This window comes from Oncorhynchus nerka, linkage group LG27, assembly GCF_034236695.1.
Source record: "Oncorhynchus nerka isolate Pitt River linkage group LG27, Oner_Uvic_2.0, whole genome shotgun sequence".
NCBI classification, from domain to species: Eukaryota; Metazoa; Chordata; class Actinopteri; order Salmoniformes; family Salmonidae; genus Oncorhynchus; species Oncorhynchus nerka.
The window spans coordinates 104,035,681-104,060,680 of NC_088422.1; the positions used below are offsets into that span (position 1 = coordinate 104,035,681).

Here is a 25,000-nt window from a genome sequence, read left to right on the forward strand (position 1 = left end):
GTTGCTGTTGTTGTTGTTGTTGTTGCTGCTGCCTTTGTTGTTGTTGCTGCTGTTGTCTATTCATGTTGTTGCTTTGTTGCTGTTGTTGCAGGGTTGTTGCTGCCTGTTGTTAGTTGATGCAGTTGTTATGTTGTTGTTTAATGTTGATCTGTTGTTGTTATAACCTGCCTGTTGCTGTTGCTGCTGTTGTTGCTGCCTTTGTTCTGGCTCTGTTATTGCTGTTGTTGTTGTTGTTGATCAGTTGTTATTCATGTTGTAATGCTGTGGTTCTGGGTTATTGCTGCTGTTGTCTATTCATGTGGATCTGTTGCTGTTGTTGCTGCTGTTGCTGTTGTTGCTGTTGTTGTTGCTGTTGATTGGGTTGTTGTTGTTGTTGTTGCTTTAATTGTGGTTGCTGCTGTTGTTATAACTGCTGTTGCTGTTGCCTTTAATAGTGGATGTTGTTGTTATTGCTGTTGTTGTTGTTGCTGCTGTTGTTATGTTGTTGCTGGGTTATTGCTGCTGTTGCTGCTGTTGTTGTTGTTGTTGTTGTTTCTGTTGTTGTTTTGAACACAGTAACATTCTAGTGCTTTAAACAACCCTCTCATATCTCATTGTTCCTGATTATCAGCCCAACACAACCACTTGTTGCCTTTAATAGTGGATCTGTTGGTTATAACTGTTGCTGTTGTAATTGTTGTTGTTGCTGTTGTTGTTAACACAGCCTTTAATATTCTAGTGGTTATAAACAACCTCTCTCATATCTCTTTGTTCTGTGATGATCAGCCCAACACAACCGACTTGTTGTTGCGTTTAATAGTTGTTGTTGTTGTTGAAAACAGAAACATTCTAGTGCTTTAAACAACCTCTTCATATCTCTTTGTTCTGTGATTATCAGCCCAACACAACCGATTTGTTGTGGATCGGTCTTTAAGTTTCTATGGTGTTTAACTCTTTTGGTCCCAGTGAGTTGTATAACACCGTCCCCGGAGAGGAGGGCCTACGTCTCAAATGGAACCCTATTCCTTTACTTTATAGTGGAACCCTACTTTAGACCAGAGCCCTGGAACCCTATTTAACCCTACTTTAGACCAGAGCCCTATGGAACCTATTCCCTATATAGTGCACTACTTTAGACCAGAGCCCTATGGAACCCTATTTATATAGTGCACTACTTTAGACCAGAGCCTTTACCCTATTCCCTATATAGTTCACTACTTTAGACCAGGTTATAACCAGCCCTATGGAACCCTATTCCCTATAGTGGATCACTACTTTAGACCAGAGCCTTTATAGGGACCCATTCCCTTTAATAGTGCACTACTTTAGACCAGAGCCCTATGGGACCCTATTCCCTATATAGTTCACTACTTTAACCAGAGCCCTATGGGACCCTATTCCCTATATAGTGCACTACTTTAGACCAGAGCCCTATGGAACCCTAGGCCCTAATAGTGGATCACTTTAGACCAGAGCCCTATGGAACCCTATTCCCTAATAGTGCACTACAGACCAGAGTTATGGAACCCTATCCCCTATATAGTGCACTACTTTAGACCAGAGCCCTATGGCACCCTATCCCCTTTTTTTAAGTGCACTACTTTTGACCAGAAGTAGTGCACTGACTTTGAAAATAGGGTGGATTTGGGATCTAAACTAGGATGTCAGGCCCTCTTTAACAGTGCTGCTGCTATGCTTTGTGAGAAGAGAGAGCCAGCCTTTATGTTGGTTTCGGGAAGATTAAACTGCAGAAGAGCCCAGCGCTAAGCGTGGATCGTCTTATGGATCAACCGTTTCAGAGTAGGAGTGCTGATCCAGATCCTAGGCTAAACTGATCCTAGATCCTAGGCTAAACTGATCCAGATCCCTAAAGGATCCTAGGCTAAACTGATCCTAGATCCTAGGCTAAACTGATCCTAGATCCTAGGCTAAACTGATCCTAGATCCTAGGCTAAACTGATCCTAGATCCTAGGCTAAACTGATCCTAGATCAGCACTTGTACTGTGAGATGCTGTGCAGTCCGTGGTGAGGATTTGCAGGGGCAGGTTGGGAGTCTTTCTCTGGTCTAGTCTGAGGACAGTGAAGACTAGTAGGATGGATTTAAGGTTTTCAGATAGACTCACAAGTTCCCTCATCGTTCTGTTCTACAGCTACCTTCTCTCTGTTCCTGGTCTGTTTCTCCACAGCGACTGTGTAGTAATAGTGGATCAGGGTTATAACCACCCCCAGGCCTTTAATAGTGGATCAGGGTTATAACCAGCCTTTAATAGTGGATCAGGGTTATAACCAGCCCCAGGCCTTTAATAGTGGATCAGGGTTATAACCATTCTTTAATAGTGGATCAGGGTTATAACCAGCCTTTAATAGTGGATCAGGGTTATAACCACCCCCAGGCCTTTAATAGTGGATCAGGGTTATAACCACCCCCAGGCCTTTAATAGTGGATCAGGGTTATAACCACCCCCAGGCCTTTTAGTGGAAGGGTTATAACCACCCCCAGGCCTTTAATAGTGGATCAGGGTTATAACCAGCCTTTAATAGTGGATCAGGGTTATAACCACCCCCAGGCCTTTAATAGTGGATCAGGGTTATAACCAGCCCCAGGCCTTTAATAGTGGATCAGGGTTATAACCAGCCTTTAATAGTGGATCAGGGTTATAACCAGCCTTTAATAGTGGATCAGGGTTATAACCAGCCTTTAATAGTGGATCAGGGTTATAACCAGCCTTTAATAGTGGATCAGGGTTATAACCAGCCTTTAATAGTGGATCAGGGTTATAACCAGCCTTTAATAGTGGATCAGGGTTATAACCAGCCCCAGGCCTTTAATAGTGGATCAGGGTTATAACCAGCCTTTAATAGTGGATCAGGGTTATAACCAGCCTTTAATAGTGGATCAGGGTTATAACCAGCCCCAGGCCTTTAATAGTGGATCAGGGTTATAACCACCCCCAGGCCTTTAATAGTGGATCAGGGTTATAACCAGCCTTTAATAGTGGATCAGGGTTATAACCAACCTTTAATAGTGGATCAGGGTTATAACCAGCCTTTAATAGTGGATCAGGGTTATAACCAGCCCCAGGCCTTTAATAGTGGATCAGGGTTATAACCAGCCTTTAATAGTGGATCAGGGTTATAACCAGCCTTTAATAGTGGATCAGGGTTATAACCAACCCCAGGCCTTTAATAGTGGATCAGGGTTATAACCAGCCTTTAATAGTGGATCAGGGTTATAACCAGCCCCAGGCCTTTAATAGTGGATCAGGGTTATAACCAGCCTTTAATAGTGGATCAGGGTTATAACCAGCCTTTAATAGTGGATCAGGGTTATAACCACCCCCAGGCCTTTAATAGTGGATCAGGGTTATAACCAACCCCAGGCCTTTAATAGTGGATCAGGGTTATAACCAGCCTTTAATAGTGGATCAGGGTTATAACCAGCCTTTAATAGTGGATCAGGGTTATAACCAGCCTTTAATAGTGGATCAGGGTTATAACCAGCCCCAGGCCTTTAATAGTGGATCAGGGTTATAACCAGCCTTTAATAGTGGATCAGGGTTATAACCAGCCTTTAATAGTGGATCAGGGTTATAACCAACCCCAGGCCTTTAATAGTGGATCAGGGTTATAACCAGCCTTTAATAGTGGATCAGGGTTATAACCAGCCCCAGGCCTTTAATAGTGGATCAGGTTATAACCAGCCTTTAATAGTGGATCAGGGTTATAACCAGCCTTTAATAGTGGATCAGAGTTATAACCAACCCCAGGCCTTTAATAGTGGATCAGGGTTATAACCAGCCTTTAATAGTGGATCAGGGTTATAAGCCCCAGCCTTTAATAGTGGATCAGGGTTATAACCAGCCTTTAATAGTGGATCAGGGTTATAACCAGCCCCAGGCCTTTAATAGTGGATCAGGTTATAACCAGCCTTTAATAGTGGATCAGGGTTATAACCAGCCTTTAATAGTGGATCAGGGTTATAACCAGCCTTTAATAGTGGATCAGGGTTATAACCAGCCTTTAATAGTGGATCAGGGTTATAACCAGCCCCAGGCCTTTAATAGTGGATCAGGGTTATAACCAGCCTTTAATAGTGGATCAGGGTTATAACCAGCCTTTAATAGTGGATCAGGGTTATAACCAGCCTTTAATAGTGGATCAGGGTTATAACCAACCTTTAATAGTGGATCAGGGTTATAACCAGCCTTTAATAGTGGATCAGGGTTATAACCAACCTTTAATAGTGGATCAGGGTTATAACCAACCTTTAATAGTGGATCAGGGTTATAACCAGCCCCAGGCCTTTAATAGTGGATCAGGGTTATAACCACCCCCAGGCCTTTAATAGTGGATCAGGGTTATAACCAACCTTTAATAGTGGATCAGGGTTATAACCACCCCAGGCCTTTAATAGTGGATCAGGGTTATAACCAACCTTTAATAGTGGATCAGGGTTATAACCACCCCCAGGCCTTTAATAGTGGATCAGGGTTATAACCAGCCTTTAATAGTGGATCAGGGTTATGACCAGCCCCAGGCCTGCAGTGTGCTGTGCACCACCAATAAGTAGCACCCACCTGTATAGAGAATGCATTGTGTTATGGAGAGAGTTTCAAAGACAATCTCCTGATGATGTCATGTCTCCTCCTCTGCAGGTGTTGTATAAGGTGTACATGTCCTTCGTGGAGGTGGGCCCTGAGAATGTTCAGACAGCTGACTATTTCAAATAGTGGAGTGAGTTTGGGTTATAGGATGAGCCTTTGGTCTGTGTTAGCTGTAGTCTGTGTTTAGCTGTAGTCTGTGTTAGCTGTAGTCTGTGTTAGCTGTAGTCTGTGTTAGCTGTAGTCTGTGTTAGCTGTAGTCTGTGTTAGCTGTAGTCTGTGTTAGCTGTAGTCTGTGTTAGCTGTAGTCTGTGTTAGCTGTAGTCTGTGTTAGCTGTAGTCTGTGTTAGCTGTAGTCTGTGTTAGCTGTAGTCTGTGTTAGCTGTAGTCTGTGTTAGCTGTAGTCTTTGTTTAGCTGTAGTCTCTGTTAGCTGTAGTCTGTGTTAACCAGTCTGTGTTTAGCTGTAGTCTGTGTTTAGCTGTAGTCTGTGTTAGCTGTAGTCTGTGTTAGCTGTAGTCTGTTAGCTGTAGTCTGTGTTAGCTGTAGTCTTTAGCTGTAGTCTGTGTTAGCTGTAGTCTGTTAGCTGTAGTCTGTGTTAGCTGTAGTCTGTGTTAGCTGTAGTCTGTGTTAGCTGTAGTCTGTGTTAGCTGTAGTCTGTGTTAGCTGTAGTCCTTTAGCTGTAGTCTGTGTTAGCTGTAGTCTGTGTTTAGCTGTAGTCTGTGTTAGCTGTAGTCTGTGTTAGCTGTAGTCTGTGTTTAGCTGTAGTCTGTGTTTAGCTGTAGTCTGTGTTTAGCTGTAGTCTGTGTTAGCTGTAGTCTGTGTTAGCCTGTAGTCTGTGTTAGCTGTTGTCTGTGTTTAGCTGTAGTCTGTGTTTAGCTGTAGTCTGTGTTTAGCTGTAGTCTGTGTTAGCTGTAGTCTGTTTACACATAAACTGGATCTCTGTTATAGCCACTATGAGACCTCTCTGATTAATTCCTGTGTTCTGAACCTAAAGACTCTGGATCAGGTTATAACCAGCCTGTAGCCTCCTCTCTTCAGGTCCCCCTCTCTCCAGTCCTCCAGGTTACCCTTCCTCTCTCTCCCTCCAGCCTCCTCCTCCCCCTCTTCCTCAGTCCCTCAACCCTACCTCCTAGCCATCTTCCTCTTCCTCCCTGTTATCACCCTTTCCTACCTCCCCATCTTCCTCCTCCTTTCTCCTCTTCCTCCCTTTCTCCCCATCTTCCTCCACCCCTCTCCTCTTCCTCCCTGTCTCCCCATCTTCCTCCACCCCTCTCCTCTTCCTCCCTGTCTCCCTCCACTTCCTCCTCCACCTCCCCATCTTCCTCATCCCTTCTGGGTTCCCTGTCTCCCCATCTGTCCTCCACCCAGCCTCCTCTTCCTGTGTCTTCCACCCTTAGTCTCCCCCTCCTTCCTCCTCCCCATCTCCGTCCTTCTCTCCCTCCTCTCCGTCCTCAGCCTCATTCCTCTGTCAGTATTGGGGGACCATGTAGTCTGATGTTAGCTGCTCAGGGTTCATCACACGTTTCACCAAGAAGGTCCGCATCATTAGCCTCTATTGGTCTTCCTCATGGTGTACCTGGCCTTCACCGCTGAGCTCTTCTCACTGTCCGCCATCTTGTCGTGAGTACAGCTAGTATGTGTTTAGAAATCACCACAGAAAATGTGATGGTCTGTACTCAAAAATATGTTGCATTTAAACTCACTTCATTTTTCTATGATATTTTTTTTCCGCTGTCATTGGGGGGTGTGTGTGTGTGTGTGTGTGTGTGTGTGTGTGTGTGTGTGTGTGTGTGTGTCTGTGTCAGTGCCTCCTGAAAGTATTCAGACCGCTGACTTGTTCCACATTTTATTACTGTTACATCCTTATTCTAAAATGGATTAAATAGTCATTTTCCTCAGTAATCTACACACAATAACCCATTATGACATCACAATACCCCATAATGACATCACAATAACCCATAATGACATCACAATAACCCATTATGACAAAGCAAGAAGGAAAATTTATTTTGATCAAAAACTGAAATACCTTATTTAGCTAAGTATTCAGACCCTTTGTTATGAGACTCTAAATTGATCTCAGGTGCATCCTGTTTCTATTGATCATCTGAGATATTTCTTAGTCTGATTGGAGTCCACCTGTGGGAAATTCAATTGATTGGACATGATTTGGAAAGGCACACACCTGTGTCTGCGTTTAGCTGTAGTCTGTGTGTAGCTGTACAGTCAACATTACAATACAACCACTGTATGTTACAATAAGAACATCTCAACAGGACCTATCTTCCCTATAGACCTGCATTAGCAATACAACCACTGTATGTTACAATATGAACATCTCAACAGGACCTATCCTCCCTGTAGTCATTACAATACAACCACTGTATGTTACAAGTGAACATCTCAACAGGACCTATCCTCCCTATAGCTGTATTACAATACAACCACTGTATGTTACAATATGAACATCTCAACAGGTCTACAGACCAACATTACAATCTGTATGTTACAATATGAACATCTGTAGTCTCCCTATAGACCAACATTAAAATACAATCACTGTAGCTGTTACAATATGAACATTCAGCAGGACCTATCCTCCCTATAGACCTACATTACAATACAACCACTGTATGTTACAATATGAACATCTCAACAGGACCTATCCTCCCTATAGACCTACATTACAATACAACCACTGTATGTTACAATATGAACATCTCAACAGGACCTATCCTCCCTATAGACCTACATTACAATACAACCACTGTATGTTACAATATGAACATCTCAACAGGACCCATCTTCCCTACAGACCAACATTACAATACAACCACTGTATGTTACAATATGAACATCTCAACAGGACCTATCCTCCCTATAGACCTGCATTACAATACAACCACTGTATGTTACAATATGAACATCTCAACAGGACCTATCCTCCCTATAGACCAACATTAAAATACAATCACTGTATGTTACAATATGAACATCTCAACAGGACCCATCCTCCCTATAGACCTACATTACAATACAACCACTGTATGTTACAATATGAACATCTCAACAGGACCTATCCTCCCTATAGACCTGCATTACAATACAACCACTGTATGTTACAATATGAACATCTCAACAGGACCTATCCTCCCTATAGACCTGCATTACAATACAACCACTGTATGTTACAATATGAACATCTCAACAGGACCCATCCTCCCTATAGACCTACATTACAATACAACCACTGTATGTTACAATATGAACATCTCCACAGGACCTATCCTCCCTACAGACCAACATTACAATACAACCACTGTATGTTACAATATGAACATCTCAACAGGACCTATCCTCCCTACAGACCAACATTACAATACAACCACTGTATGTTACAATATGAACATCTCCACAGGACCCATCCTCCCTATAGACCTACATTACAATACAATCACTATGTTACAATATGAACATCTCCACAGGACCTATCTTCCCTACAGACCAACATTACAATACAACCACTGTATGTTTCAATATGAACATCTCCACAGGATCTATGTTAGACCTACATTACAATCACTGTATGTTACAATATGAACATCTCAACAGGACCTATCTCCCTATAGACCTACATTACAATACAACCACTGTATGTTTCAATATGAACATCTCCACAGGATATATCCTCCCTATAGACCTGCATTACAATACAACCACTATATGTTACAATATGAACATCTCAATAGGACCTATCCTCCCTATAGACCTACATTACAATACAACCACTGTATGTTTCAATATGAACATCTCAACAGGATCTATCCTCCCTACAGACCTACATTACAATACAATCACTATGTTACAATATGAACATCTCAACAGGACCTATCCTCCCTATAGACCTACATTACAATACAACCACTGTATGTTACAATATGAACATCTCCACAGGACCTATCATCCCTACAGACCTTTATTAAAATACAATCACTATGTTACAATATGAACATCTCCACAGGACCTATCCTCCCTATAGACCAACATTACAATACAACCACTGTATGTTACAATATGAACATCTCCACAGGACCTATCATCCCTACAGACCTTTATTAAAATACAATCACTATGTTACAATATGAACATCTCAACAGGACCTATCCTCCCTATAGACCTACATTACAATACAACCACTGTATGTTACAATATGAACATCTCCACAGGACCTATCCTCCCTATAGACCAACATTAAAATACAATCACTATGTTACAATATGAACATCTCCACAGGACCTATCCTCCCTATAGACCAACATTAAAATACAATCACTATGTTACAATATGAACACCTCAATAGGACCTATCCTCCCTATAGACCTACATTACAATACAACCAACATCCAAACAATACTGTTGTAAACATGTAATAGGTTTTTGTTTCATCACTGATTCTACGTGTCAGTGTGAATCATGTCTCATATCTTCCCCCTTCATAACATTACAGTTGTATATCCAACAGGCTGTGTCCTTGTGGACTGAGGTAGGTAGATTATATATCCAACAGGCTATGTGTTTGTAGATGGACTGAGGTAGGTAGATTGTACAGCTAACAGGCTGTGTCCTTGTAGATGGACTGAGGTAGGTAGATTGTATAGCTAACAGGCTGTGTGTTTGTAGATGGACTGAGGTAGGTAGATTGTATAGCTAACAGGCTGTGTGTTTATAGATGGACTGAGGTAGGTAGATTATATATCCAACAGGCTATGTGTTTGTAGATGGACTGAGGTAGGTAGATTGTATAGCTAACAGGCTGTGTGTTTGTAGATGGACAGATTATATAGCTAACAGGCTGTGTGTTTGTAGATGGACTGAGGTAGGTAGATTATATATCCAACAGGCTGTGTGTTTGTAGATGGACTGAGGTAGGTAGAATAGCCAACAGGCTGTGTGTTTGTAGATGGACTGAGGTAGGTAGATTGTACAGCTAACAGGCTGTGTGTTTGTAGATGGACTGAGGTAGGTAGATTGTATAGCTAACAGGCTGTGTGTTTGTAGATGGACTGACAATATAGCTAACAGGCTGTGTGTTTGTAGATGGACTGATTATGACAAAGATTGTATAGAAAGGCTGTGTGTTTTAGGTAGATTGTATAGCTAACAGGCTGTGTGTTTGTAGATGGACTGAGGTAGGTAGATTGTATAGCCAACAGGCTGTGTGTTTGTAGATGGACTGAGGTAGGTAGATTGTATAGCTAACAGGCTGTGTGTTTGTAGATGGACTGAGGTAGGTAGATTGTATAGCTAACAGGCTGTGTGTTTGTAGATGGACTGAGGTAGGTAGATTGTATAGCTAACAGGCTGTGTGTTTACAGATGGACTGAGGTAGGTAGATTGTATAGACCACAGGCATGTACAATACAACCACTGTATGTTACAATTGTACATCTAACAGGCTGTGTCCTTGTAGACTGAGGTAGGTACAATACAACAGGCTGTGTCCTTGTAGATGGACTGAACATCTAACAGGCTGTGTCCTATGTGGACTGAGGTAGGTAGATTATATATCCAACAGGCTATGTGTTTGTAGATGGACAGGTAGGTAGATTGTACAGCTAACAGGCCACTTGTAGATGGACTGAGGTATGATTATTATCCAACAATAGATGGACATCTCAGCTAACAGGTTATCCTCCCTATAGACAGGCTGTGTCCTTGTGGACATTACAATACAACCACTGTATGTTTAAGATGGACTGAGGTAGGTATTGTATAGCTAATACTGTGTGTTTGTAGATGGACAGGTAGGTATGTTACAATATGAACATCTCAACAGGCTGTGTGTTTATAGATGGACATTACAATACAACCAGGCTGTGTGTTTATAATGGACTGAAGATTGTATAGCTAACAGGCTGTATGTTCCCTAGATGGACCTACATTACAATACAACCACTGTATGTTTACAATATGAACATCTCAACAGGCCATGTGTTTATAGACCAACATAGGTAGATTAATACAACCACTGTGTGTTTGTAGATGGACTGAACATCTCAACAGGCTGTCCTCCCTATAGACCAACATTACAATACAACCAGGCTGTATGTTTACAGATGGACTGAAGGTAGATTATATCTCAACAGGCTATGTGTTTGTAGATGGACTGAGGTATTAGATTGTATAGCTAACAGGCTGTGTCCCTGTAGATGGACAGGTTACAATACAACCTATGTGTTTGTTGGACAATATTGAACATCTCAACAGGACCTGTCCTGTTTATAGACCTGATTACAATACAACCACTGTATGTTTTGAACATCTCAGGTAGGACTGTGTCCATCCTCCCTATAGACCTGCATTACAATACAACCACTGTTTGTTACAATAGATTGAACATCTCAACAGGACTGTGTGCTCCTATAGACCTGATTACAATACAACCACTGTATGTTTTACAATATGAACATCTATAGCTAACAGGACCTATCCTCCCTATAGACTGAGGTAACATTACAATACAACCACTGTGTGTTGTAGATGGACTGAAGATCTAACAGGCCATGTGTTTGTAGATGGACTGATGAACAGTAGGTAGATTCCCTATAGCCAACAGGCTGTGTGTTTGTACATGGACTGATATGAACATCTAACAGGCTATGTGTTTGTAGATGGACATTACAATACAATAACACTGTATGTTTTACAATATGAACATCTCTAACAGGCTGTCCTCCCTATAGACCTACATTACAATACAATCACTGTGTATGTTACAGGTATGAACATCTCCACAGGCTATGTGTCCCTACAGACTACATTACAATACTAACACTGTATGTTTTACAACTATGTAAGATCTAGCCACAGGATGTGTGTTTGTAGATGGACCTAGGTATTACAATACAATCACTATAGCAACAGGCTATGCTTGTAGATGGACTCCCTACAGACCTAGGTACAATAGCTAACAGGCTGTGTGTTTGTAGATGGACTGAGGTAGGTACATTGTATAGCTAACAGGCTGTGTGTTTGTAGATGGACTGACAGGTAGATTATATCAAACAGGCTGTGTGTTTACAATGGACTGAGATTGTATAGCTAACATGTCCTTGTAGACTGAGGTAGGTAGATTGTATAGCTAACAGGCTGTGTGTCCCTAGATGGACTGAGGTATTACAATACAAACACTATGTTTTAGATGGACTGATGAACATCTCAACAGGCTGTGTCCTGTAGACTGAGAGGTACATTACAATACAATCACTGTGTGTTTGTAGATATGAACATCTCAACAGGCTGTGTCCTATAGACTGACATTACAATAGCTAACAGGCTGTGTGTTTGTAGATGGACAGGTAGGTAGATTGTATAGCTAACAGGCTATGTTTGTAGATGGACTGAGGTAGTTAGATTGAACATCTCAACAGGCTGTGTGTTTGTAGATGGACTGAGGTAGGTAGATTATATATCCAACAGGCTATGTGTTTGTAGATGGACTGATAGGACCTATCCTAACAGGCTATGTGTTTGTAGATGGACATTACATTATATATCCAACAGGCTATGTGTTTGTAGATGGACTGAGGTAGGTAGATTACATATCCAACAGGCTATGTGTTTGTAGTTTCATCACTAACATAGATGGACTGAGGTAGGTCAGATTATATATCCAACAGGCTGTGTCCTTGTGGACTGAGGTAGGTAGATTGTATAGCTAACAGGCTGTGTGTTTGTAGATGGACTGAGGTAGGTAGATTGTATAGCTAACAGGCTGTGTGTTTGTGGACTGAGGTAGGTAGATTGTATAGCTAACAGGCTGTGTGTTTGTAGATGGACTGAGGTAGGTAGATTGTATAGCTAACAGGCTGTGTGTTTGTAGATGGACTGAGGTAGGTAGATTGTATAGCTAACAGGCTGTGTGTTTGTAGATGGACTGAGGTAGGTAGATTGTATAGCTAACAGGCTGTGTGTGTTTGTAGATGGACTGAGGTAGGTAGATTGTATAGCTAACAGGCTGTGTGTTTGTAGATGGACTGAGGTAGGTAGATTGTATAGCTAACAGGCTGTGTGTTTGTAGATGGACTGAGGTAGGTAGATTGTATAGCTAACAGGCTGTGTGTTTGTAGATGGACTGAGGTAGGTAGATTGTATAGCCAACAGGCTGTGTGTTTGTAGATGGACTGAGGTAGGTAGATTGTATAGCTAACAGGCTGTGTGTTTGTAGATGGACTGAGGTAGGTAGATTGTATAGCTAACAGGCTGTGTGTTTGTAGATGGACTGAGGTAGGTAGATTGTATAGCTAACAGGCTGTGTGTTTGTAGATGGACTGAGGTAGGTAGATTGTATAGCTAACAGGCTGTGTGTTTGTAGATGGACTGAGGTAGGTAGATTGTATAGCTAAACAGGCTGTGTGTTTGTAGATGGACTGAGGTAGGTAGATTGTATAGCTAACAGGCTGTGTGTTTGTAGATGGACTGAGGTAGGTAGTAGATTGTATAGCTAACAGGCTGTGTGTTTGTAGATGGACTGGCTGTGTAGGTAGATTGTATAGCTAACAGGCTGTGTGTTTGTAGATGGACTGAGGTAGGTAGATTGTATAGCTAACAGGCTGTGTGTTTGTAGATGGACTGAGGTAGGTAGATTGTATAGCTAACAGGCTGTGTGCTTGTAGATGGACTGAGGTAGGTAGATAGTATAGCTAACAGGCTGTGTGCTTGTAGATGGACTGAGGTAGGTAGATTGTATAGCTAACAGGCTGTGTGTTTGTAGATGGACTGAGGTAGGTAGATTATATAGCTAACAGGCTGTGTGCTTGTAGATGGACTGAGGTAGGTAGATTGTATAGCTAACAGGCTATGTGCTTGTAGATGGACTGAGGTGAATGAACCTACAGCAGCCAAGGTGGCTGGGGTCATTTTGGCTTGTTTTGCTGTTCTCCAAATAGCATTTGAAAAAGGTTTTAAATTGTATAGAAATGCAGTAAATGAGCTTCAACTCTCAAAAATGTCCTCTTCTGGACTTCACTCAAACTCAAACCCTGGTTAAGGCCCTGGGCCCAGATTCTCTAAACCCTCTTTAGAAGGAATGTCTTCTAAACTGCCATGTTTTTCTCTTAACTATAGACTTTAGACTTAAGAGGAAAGTTCAGTAAAGTTGCTATTCCTCAAAAAGGTTCTTGGAAATTCTCTTTCGCTGTTTTCTTATGTTTCTCCTTAAGCAAAAAGTTAAGAAATTATATTCTTGAAAATAAAGTTTTTGGGAAATATTTTTAAATTCCAAGATAGCTCAACCATTGTCTTAAACTCCGGGCAGTGAGAGAAAACAGCTCATTAAAATATATTGTACATAATTCACTCTCAAACTATATCTGAAAGTTTCAGTATTGATCATTTTTAAATATTGATTATTTTAAGTATTCATCCTTTTATTAAGTATTGATTATTTTTTTGCCATTGCTAGCTAGCTCGATAGCTAAATTGGTTGCCTAGCAACAAACATCTTAAAGAAGATACGTAAGAAGATGTTTGTAAGAAAATCATAAAATCTTAAGATATTGTTGAGGAATTGCACTTACGAACTATCTTATGAACTTCTTAATTTTTTTGCATTTAAAAAGTGGTTTGTGAATCTGGACCCTGGTCCTCACCTGTCCTCTGTCTCTCTCTCTCTCTCTCTCCACCTTCAGAATGACGTTCTGTGGTATCGGCTGTAACAAGTACGTGGAGGCCAACATATCCCAGAAATCTCGTACCACGGTGAAGTACACGATGAAAACCCTGGCCAGCATCGCCGAAACCATCATCTTCATCTTCCTGGGCATCTCAGCCGTGGACAAGTCTAAGTGGGCCTGGGACACAGGACTCATCTCCTGTACGCTCATCTTCATCTTCGTCTTCAGGGCCCTGGGTAGGTGTGCCGCCTTACTAAACATTGATTCAGTACCCAGCGTTGTTACTCTACACGTAGCTGAAGGTGAATTTCAATACTCTACTACTATGTATCAGGGATTGCAGCCCCCTGGGTAAGAGTGGACCTACGCAGCACAAAGAAAGGAGTCTTCTCTGTCCTTAATGTGGATTTATTTGACCAACATTCTTCTCTGAAGAGCCTTTCGTCAGGGTGCTTGTCTGAAGAGCCTTTCGTCAGGGTGCTTGTCTGAAGAGCCTTTCGTCAGGGTGCTTGTCTGAAGAGCCTTTCGTCAGGGTGCTTGTCTGAAGAGCCTTTCGTCAGGGTGCTTCTCTGAAGAGCCTTTCGTCAAGGTGCTTGTCTGAGAGAGACTTTCGTCAGGGTGCTTCTCTGAAGAGCCTTTCGTCAGGGTGCTTGTCTGGGAGAGCCTTTCGTCAGGGTGCTTCTCTGAAGAGCCTTTCGTCAGGGTGCTTGTCTGGGAGAGCCTTTCGTCAGGGTGCTTGTCTGGGAGAGCCTTTCGTCAGGGTGCTTCCCTGAAGAGCCTTTCGTCAGGGTGCTTCCCTGAAGAGCCTTTCGTCAGGGTGCTTCTCTGAAGAGCCTTTCTTCAGGGTGCTTGTCTGAAGAGAGCCTTTCGTCAGGGTGCTTGCTTTACACACAGATACTGAACAGAGTCTTGAGGATCCAGCGTGTTTTATCAGTGATCGGGCCTCTCTAGAAAACCTTTAATGCCAAACAGATGATAAAATAATCACTCCTTCAATTAACTCCAAAAAGTGTCTGAATATCTGTCGTCCTTTATCAATAATCAAGATGGTACTCTGTACTCAATGATGAGTCTGAGAATGTACTGGCACGACTTCATTTATACTGTGGGGGGTAAGTATTATACTGTAGCTGTTGGATTCTCTGATCTCTTTCAGGTGTGGTCATGCAGACCTGGGTGTTGAACTGGTTCCGCCTCGTCCCATTGGACAAGATCGACCAGGTGGTGATGTCGTACGGTGGCCTGCGAGGGGCGGTGGCGTTTGCCTTGGTGGTGCTGCTGGACGCAGAACGGGTCCCGGCTAAAGACTACTTCGTGGCCACAACCATCATAGTGGTTTTCTTCACTGTGATGTTCCAGGTAAAGTATTTACTAGAGATATTTTAATACTAGAGATATTTTAATACTAGATATATTTTAATACCAGAGATATTTTTAATACTAGAGATATTTTATACTAGAGATATTTTAATACTAGAGATATTTTATACTAGAGATATTTTAATACTAGATATAATTTTAATACTAGAGATATTTTAATACTAGAGATATTTTTATACTAGATATAGATATTTTAATTTAATACATAGATATTTTAATACTAGAGATATTTTAATACTAGATATATATTTTAATACTAGATATATTTTAATACCATAGATATTTTAATACTAGAGATATTTTAATACTAGATATATTTTAATACTATAGATATTTTATACTAGAGATATTTTATACTAGAGATATTTTAATACTAGAGATATTTTAATACTAGAGATATTTTAATACTAGAGATATTTTAATACTAGAGATATTTTAATACTAGAGATATTTTAATACTAGAGATATTTTAATACTAGAGATATTTTATACTAGAGATATTTTTATACTAGAGATATTGTAATATATATTTTAATACTAGATATATTTTAATACTAGATATATTTTAATACTAGAGATATTTTAATACTAGAGATATTTTAATACTAGAGATATTTTAATACTAGAGATTTTTAATACTAGAGATATTTTAATACTAGAGATATTTTAATACTAGAGATATTTTAATACTGGATATATTTTAATACTAGAGATATTTTAATACTAGAGATATTTTAATACTAGAGATATTTTAATACTAGAGATATTTTAATACTAGAGATATTTTAATACCAGAGATGTTTTTATACTAGAGATATTTTAATACTGGATATATTTTAATACTAGAGATATTTTTATACTGGATATATTTTAATAGATATTTTAATACTATAGATATTTTAATACTAGAGATATTTTAGTCCAGAAAATAGAATGTTTATCGTTCTAAATGGAATTAATTAAGGCCAGGAGTTTTTCCTGACCACGTGAGCTGACAGACGCTCCCTCACGCTGTAGAAACAGGAGATAGACTAGTGTCCTGTCCAGGGGGAGTACTCACTCTACAGAAACAGGAGATAGACTAGTGTCCTGTCCAGGGGAGTACTCACTCTACAGAAACAGGAGATAGACTAGTGTCCTGTCCAGGGGGAGTACTCACTCTACAGAAACAGGAGATAGACTAGTGTCCTGTCCAGTGGGAGTACTCACTCTACAGAAACAGGAGATAGACTAGTGTCCTGTCCAGTGGGAGTACTCACTCTACAGAAACAGGAGATAGACTAGTGTCCTGTCCAGGGGAGTACTCACTCTACAGAAACAGGAGATAGACTAGTGTCCTGTCCAGGGGGAGTACTCACTCTACAGAAACAGGAGATAGACTAGTGTCCTGTCCAGGGGGAGTACTCACTCTACAGAAACAGGAGATAGACTAGTGTCCTGTCCAGGGGGAGTACTCACTCTACAGAAACAGGAGATAGACTAGTGTCCTGTCCAGAGGGAGTACTCACTCTACAGAAACAGGAGATAGACTAGTGTCCTGTCCAGGGGGAGTACTCACTCTACAGAAACAGGAGATAGACTAGTGTCCTGTCCAGGGGGAGTACTCACTCTACAGAAACAGGAGATAGACTAGTGTCCTGTCCAGGGGGAGTACTCACTCTACAGAAACAGGAGATAGACTAGTGTCCTGTCCAGAGGAGTACTCACTCTACAGAAACAGGAGATAGACTAGTGTCCTGTCCAGGGGAGTACTCACTCTACAGAAACAGGAGATAGACTAGTGTCCTGTCCAGGGGGAGTACTCACTCTACAGAAACAGGAGATAGACTAGTGTCCTGTCCAGGGGGAGTACTCACTCTACAGAAACAGGAGATAGACTAGTGTCCTGTCCAGGGGAGCTCACTCTACAGAAACAGGAGATAGACTAGTGTCCTGTCCAGGGGGAGTACTCACTCTACAGAAACAGGAGATAGACTAGTGTCCTGTCCAGGGGGAGTACTCACTCTACAGAAACAGGAGATAGACTAGTGTCCTGTCCAGGGGTCACTCTGTCTTATTTATGGATTATACACTAGTGGATGGTGTGATAGTGGATAATGTGGTAGTGGATGATGTGATAATGGATGATGTGTGGTAGTGGATGATGTGATAATGGATGATGTGTGATAATGGGTGATAGTGAATAATGTGTGATAGTGGATTATACACTAGTGGATGATGTGTGTTAGTGGATAATGTGTGATAGTGGATAATGTTATTAGTTGATCATGTGTGATTGTGGATAATGTGATTAGTTGATCATGTGTGGTAGTGGATGATGTGTGATAGTGGATCATGTGAGGTGGTGGATGATGTGTGGTAGTGGATGATGTGTGATAGTGGATCATGTTATTAGTGGATGATGTGTGGTAGTGGATGATGTGTGGTAGGTGATGATGTGTGGTAGTGGATGATGTGTGGTAGTGGATGATGTGTGGTAGTGGATGATGTGTGGTAGTGGATGATGTGTGGTGGTGGGTGATGTGTGGTAGTGGATGATGTGTGGTGGTGGATGATGTGTGATAGTGGATGATGTGAGGTAGTGGATGATGTGTGGTAGTGGATGATGTGTGATAGTGGATGATGTGAGGTAGTGGATGATGTGTGGTAGTGGATGATATGTGATAGTGGATAATGTGTGGTAGTGGATGATATGTGGTAGTGGATGATATGTGGTAGTGGATGATGTGTGGTAGTGGATGATATGTGATAGTGGATAATGTGTGGTAGTGGATGATATGTGGTAGTGGATGATATGTGGTAGTGGATGATGTGTGGTAGTGGATGATGTGTGGTGGTGGATGATGTGTGGTAGTGGATGATATGTGATAGTGGATAATGTGTGGTAGTGGATGATATGTGGTAGTGGATGATGTGTGGTAGTGGATGATGTGTGGTGGTGGATGATGTGTGGTAGTGGATGATGTCAGGTAGTGGATGATATGTGATAGTGGATAACGTGAGGTAGTGGATGATGTGTGATAGTGGATGATGTGTGATAGTGGATGATGTGTGGTAGTGGATATTGTGTGATAGTGGATGATGTGTGATAGTGGATGATGTGTGGTAGTGGATGATGTGTGGTAGTGGATGATGTGTGGTAGTGGATGATGTGTGGTAGTGGATGATGTGTGGTGGTGGTGGATGATGTGTGGTAGTGGATTATGTGTGGTAGTGGATGACGTGTGATAGTGGATAACGTGTGGTAGTGGATGACGTGTGATAGTGGATATTGTGTGATAGTGGATGATGTGTGGTAGTGGATGATGTGTGATAGTGGATGATGTGTGGTAGTGGATGATGTGTGGTAGTGGATGATGTGTGGTAGTGGATGATGTGTGGTAGTGGATGATAGGGTTAGGAGCCATGGGGGACAGCCAGGCAGGTAGGACAGCAGGGGATGGCTGGGGAACAGAGCTGGTTGAAGATTCAGCCAATGGGCTATTCTGGGGTTTACAGACTAGCCCGCCCTCTAGTGGGTCAGCTCAGTATTACCCAGTCAGGTAACTCAGTATTACCTAGTCAGGTAACTCCGTATTACCTAGTCAGGTAACTCAGTAATACCTAGTCAGGTAACTCAGTATTACCTAGTCAGGTAACTCAGTATTACCTAGTCAGGTAACTCAGTATTATCTAGTCAGGTAACTCAGTATTACCTAGTCAGTTAACTCAGTATTACCTAGTCAGGTAACTCAGTAACTCAGTATTATCTAGTCAGGTAACTCATTATAACCTAGTCAGGTAACTCAGTAACTCAGTATTATCTAGTCAGGTAACTCAGTATTACCTAGTCAGGCAACTCAGTATTACCTAGTCAGGTAAACTCAGTAACTCAGTATTATCTAGTCAGGTAACACAGTATTACCCAGTCAGGTAACTCAGTATTACCTAGTCAGGTAACTCAGTATTACCTAGTCAGGTAAACTCAGTAACTCAGTATTACCTAGTCAGGTAACTCAGTATTATCTAGTCAGGTAACTCAGTATTACCTAGTCAGGTAACTCAGTATTACCTAGTCAGGTAACTCAGTATTATCTAGTCAGGTAACTCAGTATTATCTAGTCAGGTAACTCAGTATTACCTAGTCAGGTAACTCAGTATTACCTAGTCAGGTAACTCAGTATTATCTAGTCAGGTAACTCAGTATTACCTAGTCAGGTAACTCAGTATTACCTAGTCAGGTAACTCAGTATTATCTAGTCAGGTAACTCAGTATTACCTAGTCAGGTAACTCAGTATTATCTAGTCAGGTAACTCAGTATTACCTAGTCAGGTAACTCAGTATTATCTAGTCAGGTAACTCAGTATTATCTAGTCAGGTAACTCAGTATTATCTAGTCAGGTAACTCAGTATTATCTAGTCAGGTAACTCAGTATTATCTAGTCAGGTAACTCAGTATTATCTAGTCAGGTAACTCAGTATTATCTAGTCAGGTAACTCAGTATTATCTAGTCAGGTAACTCAGTATTACCTAGTCAGGTAACTCAGTATTATCTAGTCAGGTAACTCAGTATTACCTAGTCAGGTAACTCAGTATTATCTAGTCAGGTAACTCAGTATTACCTAGTCAGGTAACTCAGTATTATCTAGTCAGGTAACTCAGTATTATCTAGTCAGGTAACTCAGTATTATCTAGTCAGGTAACTCAGTCAGGTAACTCAGTATTATCTAGTCAGGTAACTCAGTATTATCTAGTCAGGTAACTCAGTATTATCTAGTCAGGTAACTCAGTATTACCTAGTCAGGTAACTCAGTATTATCTAGTCAGGTAACTCAGTATTATCTAGTCAGGTAACTCAGTATTATCTAGTCAGGTATAACTCAGTAACTCAGTATTACCTAGTCAGGTAACTCAGTATTATCTAGTCAGGTAACTCAGTAACTCAGTATTACCTAGTCAGGTAACTCAGTATTATCTAGTCAGGTAACTCAGTATTACCTAGTCAGGTAACTCAGTATTATCTAGTCAGGTAACTCAGTATTATCTAGTCAGGTAACTCAGTCAGGTAACTCAGTATTATCTAGTCAGGTAACTCAGTATTATCTAGTCAGGTAACTCAGTATTATCTAGTCAGGTAACTCAGTATTATCTAGTCAGGTAACTCAGTATTATCTAGTCAGGTAACTCAGTATTACCTAGTCAGGTAACTCAGTATTACCTAGTCAGGTAACTCAGTATTACCTAGTCAGGTAACTCAGTATTATCTAGTCAGGTAACACAGTATTACCCAGTCAGGTAACTCAGTATTATCTGGTCAGGTAACTCAGTATTATCTGGTCAGGTAACTCAGTATTATCTGGTCAGGTAACTCAGTATTACCTAGTCAGGTAACTCAGTATTATCTAGTCAGGTAACTCAGTATTATCTGGTCAGGTAACTCAGTATTATCTGGTCAGGTAACTCAGTAACTCAGTATTATCTAGTCAGGTAACTCAGTATTACCTAGTCAGGTAACACAGTATTATCTAGTCAGGTAACTCAGTATTACCTAGTCAGGTAACTCAGTCAGGTAACTCAGTATTATCTAGTCAGGTAACTCAGTCAGGTAACTCAGTATTACCTAGTCAGATAACTCAGTATTACCTAGTCAGGTAACTCAGTCAGGTAACTCAGTATTTTCTAGTCAGGTAACTCAGTCAGGTAACTCAGTATTACCTAGTCAGATAACTCAGTATTACCTAGTCAGGTAACTCAGTATTACCCAGTCAGGTAACTCAGTATTATCTAGTCAGGTAACACAGTATTACCTAGTCAGGTAACTCAGTATTATCTAGTCAGGTAACTCAGTATTACCTAGTCAGGTAACTCAGTATTATCTAGTCAGGTAACTCAGTATTACCTAGTCAGGTAACTCAGTATTACCTAGTCAGGTAACTCAGTATTACCTAGTCAGGTAACTCAGTATTACCTAGTCAGGTAACTCAGTATTATCTAGTCAGGTAACTCAGTATTATCTAGTCAGGTAACTCAGTATTACCTAGTCAGGTAACTCAGTATTACCTAGTCAGGTAACTCAGTATTATCTAGTCAGGTAACTCAGTATTATCTAGTCAGGTAACTCAGTATTACCTAGTCAGGTAACTCAGTATTATCTAGTCAGGTATTATCTAGTCAGGTAACTCAGTATTATCTAGTCAGGTAACTCAGTATTATCTAGTCAGGTAACTCAGTATTACCTAGTCAGGTAACTCAGTATTATCTAGTCAGGTAACTCAGTATTATCTGGTCAGGTAACTCAGTATTATCTAGTCAGGTAACTCAGTATTATCTGGTCAGGTAACTCAGTATTATCTAGTCAGGTAACTCAGTATTACCTAGTCAGGTAAATCAGTATTATCTAGTCAGGTAACTCAGTATTATCTAGTCAGGTAACTCAGTATTATCTAGTCAGGTAACTCAGTATTACCTGGTCAGGTAACTCAGTATTATCTAGTCAGGTAACTCAGTATTATCTAGTCAGGTAACTCAGTATTACCTAGTCAGGTAACTCAGTATTATCTAGTCAGGTAACTCAGTATTATCTAGTCAGGTAACTCAGTATTATCTAGTCAGGTAACTCAGTATTATCTAGTCAGGTAACTCAGTAACTCAGTATTATCTAGTCAGGTAACTCAGTATTACCTAGTCAGGTAACTCAGTATTACCTAGTCAGGTAACTCAGTATTATCTAGTCAGGTAACTCAGTATTACCTAGTCAGGACTTCTGACTGTAGTCTATTATAATAGTAACTGAAGTCTGGACACTGACTGTAGTCTATTATAATATTAACTGAAGTCTGGACACTGACTGTAGTCTATTATAATAGTAACTGAAGTCTGGACACTGACTGTTGTCTATTATAATAGTAACTGAAGTCTGGACACTGACTGTAGTCTATTATAATATTAACTGAAGTCTGGACACTGACTGTAGACCTCATGTAGTCTATTATAACAGTAACTGAAGTCTGGACACTGACTGTAGGTCTCATGTAGTCTATTATAATAGTAACTGTAGTCTGGACACTGACTGTAGTCTATTATAATAGTAACTGAAGTCTGGACACTGACTGTAGTCTATTATAATAGTAACTGATGTCTGGACACTGACTGTAGGTCTCATGTAGTCTATTATAATAGTAACTGAAGTCTGGACACTGACTGTAGTCTATTATAATAGTAACTGAAGTCTGGACACTGACTGTAGTCTATTATAATAGTAACTGAAGTCTGGACACTGACTGTAGTCTATTATAATATTAACTGAAGTCTGGACACTGACTGTAGTCTATTATAATATTAACTGTAGTCTGGACACTGACTGTAGTCTATTATAATAGTAACTGAAGTCTGGACACTGACTGTAGTCTATTATAATAGTAACTGAAGTCTGGACACTGACTGTAGACCTCATGTAGATTACTATAATATTAACTCCTGCAGAACTAGGTGTTCCTTGCATTCATTTTATCTCGGGAACCAGAATGGAGAAATATAATGTATTTCTTTCAGCATGAAGGATCATTTTCACAGCTTTTAATTTTCTTTTAAACCGGTCAAACGGAAATCTCCCTGGTCCACAAATGTTCTCGCTCCGTGTGAGAGAGAGAAGCAGAAATGGAAGAGAGAACTGTACCCGATGTCAGCTAGATTGTCCATGATGCGTTGATCGTTCTATTGATTTATGACATCATTCTGCCGATCGGGGTTTTATCGAGCGTTCCGGAGGAACGTCAGCTTAACGGCAGAAGAGAAGCTGCACGTATCTAATTATAGACAGGTTGACTAACAAACAGCCTTCTACCGAAATGTCGGAAATTATAAGCAGAAACATGAGACGTAGCAGCTATTCCCTCACCCTCCCTGTCGTTCTGAATAGCGCGCCCAGGTATCTTACATCAGCCTTTTTGAAGTAGTTGTTTGACAATCAGATGAAAACAACATGACCGGTTGTGTTTAAGCCACATTAAAAATGTAGACTAATACATTTTAAAAGTGAAACGACTGATCTTCACTATCATGCCCATATAAATCCTTATTCAATTAAAAGGGATTCTATACTGTATGTAATTCTATGATTAGACCTATGATCATATATAGAGAGGTCCCCATACCGGGGAGACATGACATCTACTCTCACCCCTTTGTGGAATGTGTGCAGGCTTTTGTTCCAGCCAAGCGCTAATACATCAAACCCAGTCAGAGCTTGTTTTTCTGTTGACTCAACAGTCTTGGAGAGATCTGAGCCCCCAGGCTGACCTTGCTCTGCCTGATCCAACACACTGTCTATCTAGTGCTTGTTGTCCTACATTGATAATCATATTGACATGCAGAATCAAGACGTGATTTATCTGTGTATTGATCCAGTGATATCAGAACATGGGGAGGGGCCTGGTGTGTTCCTGTACACACTCAGTGTTTATGGGGAGGGGCCTGGTGTGTTCCTGTACACACTCAGTGTTTATGGGGAGGGGCCTGGTGTGTTCCTGTACACACTCAGTGTTTATGGGGAGGGGCCTGGTGTGTTCCTGTACACACTCAGTGTTTATGGGGAGGGGCCTGGTGTGTTCCTGTACACACTCAGTGTTTATGGGGAGGGGCCTGGTGTGTTCCTGTACACACTCAGTGTTTATGGGGAGGGGCCTGGTGTGTTCCTGTACACACTCAGTGTTTATGGGGAGGGGCCTGGTGTGTTCCTGTACACACTCAGTGTTTATGGGGAGGGGCCTGGTGTGTTCCTGTACACACTCAGTGTTTATGGGGAGGGGCCTGGTGTGTTCCTGTACACACTCAGTGTTTATGGGGAGGGGCCTGGTGTGTTCCTGTACACACTCAGTGTTTATGGGGAGGGGCCTGGTGTGTTCCTGTACACACTCAGTGTTTATGGGGAGGGGCCTGGTGTGTTCCTGTACACACTCAGTGTTTATGGGGAGGGGCCTGGTGTGTTCCTGTACACACTCAGTGTTTATGGGGAGGGGCCTGGTGTGTTCCTGTACACACTCAGTGTTTATGGGGAGGGGCCTGGTGTGTTCCTGTACACACTCAGTGTTTATGGGGAGGGGCCTGGTGTGTTCCTGTACACACTCAGTGTTTATGGGGAGGGGCCTGGTGTGTTCCTGTACACACTCAGTGTTTATGGGGAGGGGCCTGGTGTGTTCCTGTACACACTCAGTGTTTATGGGGAGGGGCCTGGTGTGTTCCTGTACACACTCAGTGTTTATGGGGAGGGGCCTGGTGTGTTCCTGTACACACTCAGTGTTTATGGGGAGGGGCCTGGTGTGTTCCTGTACACACTCAGTGTTTATGGGGAGGGGCCTGGTGTGTTCCTGTACACACTCAGT

At 41.3% G+C, this 25,000-nt stretch overlaps 1 pseudogene; it reads left to right on the forward strand.

The window, feature by feature from the left end:
• The window catches only part of LOC115122493 (sodium/hydrogen exchanger 5-like), a 106,876-nt pseudogene that overhangs the window by 51,382 nt on the left and 30,494 nt on the right, over positions 1-25,000 (forward strand).